We start from the raw sequence: 6467 nt of genomic DNA on the forward strand, positions 1-6467 counted from the left end.
TCTGTTCCTCACAGCAGTCCAGTTTATACCTCGGTATATCAATATAAAGAGAACTTCATGGTGCAGTATGTATTACCTTTATTTAAAAACACAATAAAAACCCACAGTGGGTACTCACAATGTCAAGGCGCTTACAGTGCGCCACTCTAAAACAGCGATCGGGTGACGGCGGCCGGTAATGGGGTAGCGTACTAATCACTCCCAACAGATGGTGTGTGTAGCGTTCTGTCCTGTCCCCTTCTCCTACGCGTGTCGATACAAGGGGTATTTCGTATCTTCATCAGGGGGTGATTTGTCACCCCCTGATGAAGATACGAAATACCCCTTGCATTTTGACAGTCTCTGGCCAGTCATGCTTCATCCCCTCTTGACAACACAAGCATGTACAATGCAGAACCAGTAGCCACTGCTTGTCCTGCATTGTAAATGATGACATAGAGGGTCCCCCCACGTTCCAGCTCTACAGTGCTGGCAACAAGTAATACATTCTTACTATGTTGAGGATAGGGGGTATTTTTTTTATTTTACAAGGCTGGACTTCCATTCTAAAGAACTTTACTATACACTTCTGCTAATATGTTGGCATTTGTTTTCTAGTACATTAGAGTCATGATTGCTGGAGGCCAGTGCTACGAAGAAGGACCGTTTTTCCCCACAGCCCCCAGGCATGTCATCCGCAATGGGATTGCACAGGCACCTCCACTTATTTTAAAGCCTGACTGGGCTGCTATAGCTGGCATCATAACTGGCCTAATGCTGATTCTGATAACCTGTATAGTACTACTCGTAAGTAGATTGAATATTCTCCTGTTTTCTGCTCTTTAATTATGATCAAACAATGAGGATTTTATTATGGTATATTATTGGCTTATTGATGTGTTTTCTTTCTCATGTTTTTTATTGATTTTTTATATTTATATGTGTTCTGCCGCGCTAATCACAAAAACAGTGACATGATATAAATACAAACAAAAGTTCAATAAAATAAACAAATGAAAATATTGAAAACATGGTGTGAGATCCTGTCTGATTGTATTGATATGGAGTTGGATGGCAATCTTGTTGATGGAGCCATTAGCCCTTAGAGGTGCAATATGCTTGTATGACCATTATAATCTTTGGTCATTAGTATCTGGTAAGCAGCTTGATCACAGTGGTGTGGGGAGCACATCTTGTTTTTTTAAGCACCTTTGAACTTTTAAGAAGAACATTTGCACTTCGCTTTTTGAATATTTATTTGGACTCATTTCCACTTTTTTTTTCATTTGTTTATTTTATTGAACTTTAGTTTATATTTATATTATGTCACTGTTTTTGTGATTAGTATGGCACAACACATATACGTTTTTTGCTCTTCATTGATTTTAAGACTCCAAGCATGTTAGTGCATTTGTTTCATAACTTGCTGTTGTATTTGCTTGATTTAAATCTGTTTTTGCAACCTTAATAGGTAAATCTACTTTCGTGGGGAAAAAAAACATAGCATTTAGCCCCGGTTCACACAGGAGCGACTTGTCAGGTGACTTAGCCGTCTGACAAGTCGCGTTCTGTTCTGTACTATGGAACCATTCTAATAGGAACGACTCAAGTCGCTCTGACTTAAAAAAAGGTTCCTGTACTACTTTGGGATGACTTCAGGGTGACTTGCATTGACTTCTATACAGAAGTCATTTTGCAAGCCACCGCTGAAGACGTGTGCAGGTCGCCTTACAGAGTCGCGCTGCAAGTCGGGCTGCCCCTGTGTGATCCGGGGCTTACAGTTGCTACAAAAGCCATATTGTAATTTATTGTTATTAAAAATTACTTTTCTTTTTAGTCTGAAGTGTTGTAATTTTCTTTTTTTTGTCAGTGCAATTTGGCAACCTGGACTGGGAGCCTTCTGTACACAGTTGGAGTACAGAACGCCTCAGAAATGTTATTTCCTGTTTGTGTGATTGGCTCAATGATTTTCCTAGAACTCTGCACTAAGTCAGATTTCAGGCATCCTCTATAACAAAAAACTCATTTTAGGGTTAAATAAAATACTTCTAAGGGGCTGCAGACACTGCAAATCTCCTTATTAGAACACTGAGAGCGCATGAGCTGATAATAATAATGAAATAATGAAAAATCACTCCCATTCAGATTCACTGTGCACACACACACACACACACAAAAAACACTATCACCTCAAAACAGAAGCAGATAGGAATTTGAAACAAAGTTTTGTTTTTAAATTCTTGCATTGCATATTGATCACCCAGAGGGGATTTTTTATTTCAATAAAAGTGGAGTTACTTTCTAAAGCTGATGCATATGTTTAGGCCATACTTATGCAATTGGTGCTGAAAGTGAAAATGCAGAGTGTTCTCTTATTGGACAAGGTGGAGAGGCTGGGTTATGTTGTCACAATCTCCACCTTCTCCAAATAAATAATGCTTTGCATTCATTGAGGAAAATACATTGCATTTTGTGAATGGCGCCCATGCTGAGTGAGTGACTCCAGGAGTTTACTATACAGCTGGGCAGTCACTTGACACAGAACCTGGAACACAGTAACTGTAGTAGCAGTGATTACTACAGTGATTATCCACTTCCACAGGGATCCCACAGGTAGGGCATATGCATATATACATTAGTTCAAGCTGGACCAATATAACTATGCATTATAATCCATACCTATAACTCAACTTTAATAATAATAAGCATATTCCTACATAAATATGCACTTCTGCACACATGTGGAAGTTTCTGCAGAACAATCATTCAGCAAATATAAATGAATATTCAAAGAAATTAGATTTAAATAAGGTAACATTAAATTAATGGTACATATACTTTCAGAATAACAGAATGTCCAGTGAGTTATTAGTTAATCTGTCATCAGAGAATTATAGGGGCTCTGCTTGCAGACCTCTCTCTGAGAATTATAGTTGCCTGGCTTTAGTACTTGCACAGTCAGTGACCTGGAATAAGCATGAAAATCAGAAAGGTTGGGAGGTGCATGCGCGGAGGCCAGCACGACGGACATGCTGGGCTAGAGCTCCGCTCTGTGAGGGAGAATAAACCGCAAATAAAGGCAGCCCACGGACACAGAAATGGTAAAAATCATGTTACTATTCACCCTAGAGGTGAGGGGGACATTTTTCAAGAATAATGGTGCTGGGAGGTGCCAGGAATAAAACCAAAACTAGCTCTAATAGCGGCACCCAGGCAAGACATACTATGAAAAAGGCGCCAGTCTCCTCAGGTAATTTTACAAGAAACTCAAATCCAAGCAGCCAAAAGCTATCTCCTCAGGGGATTCTGACTCTGAACCTGATTCAAATATGTTACATTCTTCACAACAAAACTCTGATATCCCTTCTAACATTTTGAAACAATTTGAAAAAATGCTACATAAAGCATTACAGCAAACATCAGAGCAAATTACTAGTAATCTGACTAGAGAGATCAGAGAACTGGGGAGACGCACCGAAGCATTGGAAACGAAAATGGAAGATATAGAAAATTCTACACAGGATGCTTTCTCTGAAATAGATGTCCTCAAAGAGGAAAATATTATTTTACAGAATAGACTGGAGGACTATGAGAATCGCGCCAGAAGATCGAATTTGCGATTCAGAGGCTTACCAGAATCAATCACAGATCTCCAATCAAAAATCACAGCATTATGCCAAGAATTACAACCTGGCATTTTGGTGGAAAGGCTTGAAATGGACAGAGTACATAGGGCACTTATGCCCAAAAAAAACTGATGGCCCCCCCAGGGATATTATAGCAAAATTTCATTTTTTTCGTTCAAAAGAACAACTTCTAGAAGCGGCTAGAGGGAAAAATAATCTAACATTTCAGGGACATAGTTATCAACTATTTGCTGACTTATCCCAGTTAACAATATCTAAGAGGCGTGCAATAAAGCCTCATCTACTGGAACTTCAATGTCATGCCATTAAGTATCAATGGGGCTTCCCGTTCTCCCTAAAATTCACCCACCAGGGGACCAGATTTGCATGCAAAACTCCTGAAGAACTACAACATGTACTCCAAGACCTCAAATTGATTGACGGTACAACTATAGCCTCCACCTCACGTAGGAGATCAGCTTCTGCCTCCTCCATTCAGAAAACATCCTCCTCTGAGACAAAAAATGAAAACCATCATACACACAAAAGAGGACGATTCGCATCCTCACAACAAGAACAAGATGACGCCATGGACTGAGAAATATACACTTATATAATATAGCCATTTCAGCTATGACAGCACCTATTGGGAGAACAGAATTGTAATTACATTTCTGAATACTCTTCCTAAACCAAAAACTAATACTCCATCTAGCTCACTAGTGAGCAATTGGACATACACTATGAACTAGATTATCTAATTTATTAATTTATACCTTGTTGGTATAAGTTTATAATTAAATAACAAAATTTTTATTATGTGTTTAGGTTCCCTTTTTTGGTAGTTTTTATTTTATTTATTTTTTTATTTTTATTTTTAGAAACATGGTATGGTATATGTTCAGATAATATTTTTACTTTCTGAACACCTAAATAGTCCCTAATGTATGGAGGACTGATTAAAATATTTTATATGTATATATATGTATGTATGTATATATATATATATATATATATATATATATATATATATATATATATATATATATATATATATATATATATATATATTTTTTTTTTTTTTTTATATATTATTATATTTCCTCCTCCTTTTTTGTTTCTCAATGGCTTTTTTGGTATTTTTTATTTTAGAAACATGGTATGGTAAGTGTTCAGACAATATTTATGCTTTCTGAACACCTAAACAGTCCCTATTATATGGTGGACTGATTAAATTATTATATATGTATATGTATTTTTTTTTTATTCTGTATGTATGTATGTATATGTATATATAAATGTATATATATGTATACATTTTTTATTTTTTATTATTTATTTATTTTTATATCATTATATTTCCTCCTCCTTTTTTGTTTCTCAAGATAAAATTGTGAAATAACAACATTTTTATTTTGAATTTAAGTTCCCTTTTTTTAGTACTTTTTATTTTAGAAACATGGTATGGTAAGCGTTCAGATAATATTTTTACTTTCTGAACACCTAAATAGTCCCTAATGTATGGTGGACTGATTAAGTTAGCATGTATGTATATATATATATATAGATATCTATCTATCTATCTATCTATCTATCTATATATATCTATCTATCTATCTATCTATCTATCTATCTATCTATCTATCTATCTATCTATCTATCTATCTATCTATATATATATATATATATATATATATATATATATATATATATATATATATATATATAGGTGTATATGTATATATGCATGTGTATGTGTATATATATATATATATATATATATATATATATATATATATATATATATATATATATATATTTTTTTTTGTTCTGTATATATACAGTATATATACATATACACATTTTTTATTTTTTATTTATTTTTATATTATTATATTTCCTCCTCCTTTTTTTGTTTCTCAATGTAAAACTTGAAACAACCACCAAGGATGGAAAATCTTCCTTCAACTGAAGTTTATTTAAAATTCTTCATTAATTTGATATATATAGTTTTTGGATAGTCTTAATTTCACAGTTTAATTTACATTTCTTTGGTCACCCCAATAGGAAAGAAAGGGTTTCCTATCCTTTTCTATTGGTTGGACATCCAAATATGTTTCTGATATTACTGCACTCCTTTATTCCCATTCAATTTTTTTTTCCCATTCGCTTCATATTTAATATAAACATGTACCCTTCAAAATAATAGACATTACCAATTATATGAAACTCTGGCTCTTAAATTTACAATTTTATACTTTACAATCTTCATATCTTTGTGATAAATTTTCTTTCTTTTTAAGGCGGATTCCCCCAAGCACGTAAATCACATGTGCCTCACCATGCCTTCCTCGGATTCCCATAGTAATATATGGGGATCAGACGAAGGCCTCCTTTCCCCTGTTGGGAAGTCCTTGACCCCAACTCGGGTATTCTTCGAATCTACTTACATTTGTACTATACTCAAATGCTTTATAATTTTTATTGTTTCTTATTTCCTCTTTAAGTTATCCTACTATGGATCTGGCTATCTATCTCTTTGTTTCAAATCCGCGCAGGTCAGGCCGAATAGTCGCTGCACCTAGACAACTGGTAAGCGCATACTCTTGTTTCAATTGCCATGGCTCCTTTAAATATTTTATCTCTGAATGTCCAGGGTCTTAATGTTCCTCAGAAATGAGTAAAAGCCTTTCGGTCAGTTCAGTCTAAAAAAGCACACATTTTATGTCTACAAGAGACTTACTTTACCCCGACTTCAACCCCTAAATTTTTTAGTACTTCTTATCCCCAAGTTTACACCGCCTCGGCGCTCACTAAAAAACGTGGAACTCTCATTGCATTTCATCGCTCTACCCCATTTAT

This window comes from Aquarana catesbeiana, linkage group LG10 (genome assembly GCF_042186555.1).
Source record: "Aquarana catesbeiana isolate 2022-GZ linkage group LG10, ASM4218655v1, whole genome shotgun sequence".
Lineage (NCBI taxonomy): Eukaryota > Metazoa > Chordata > Amphibia > Anura > Ranidae > Aquarana > Aquarana catesbeiana.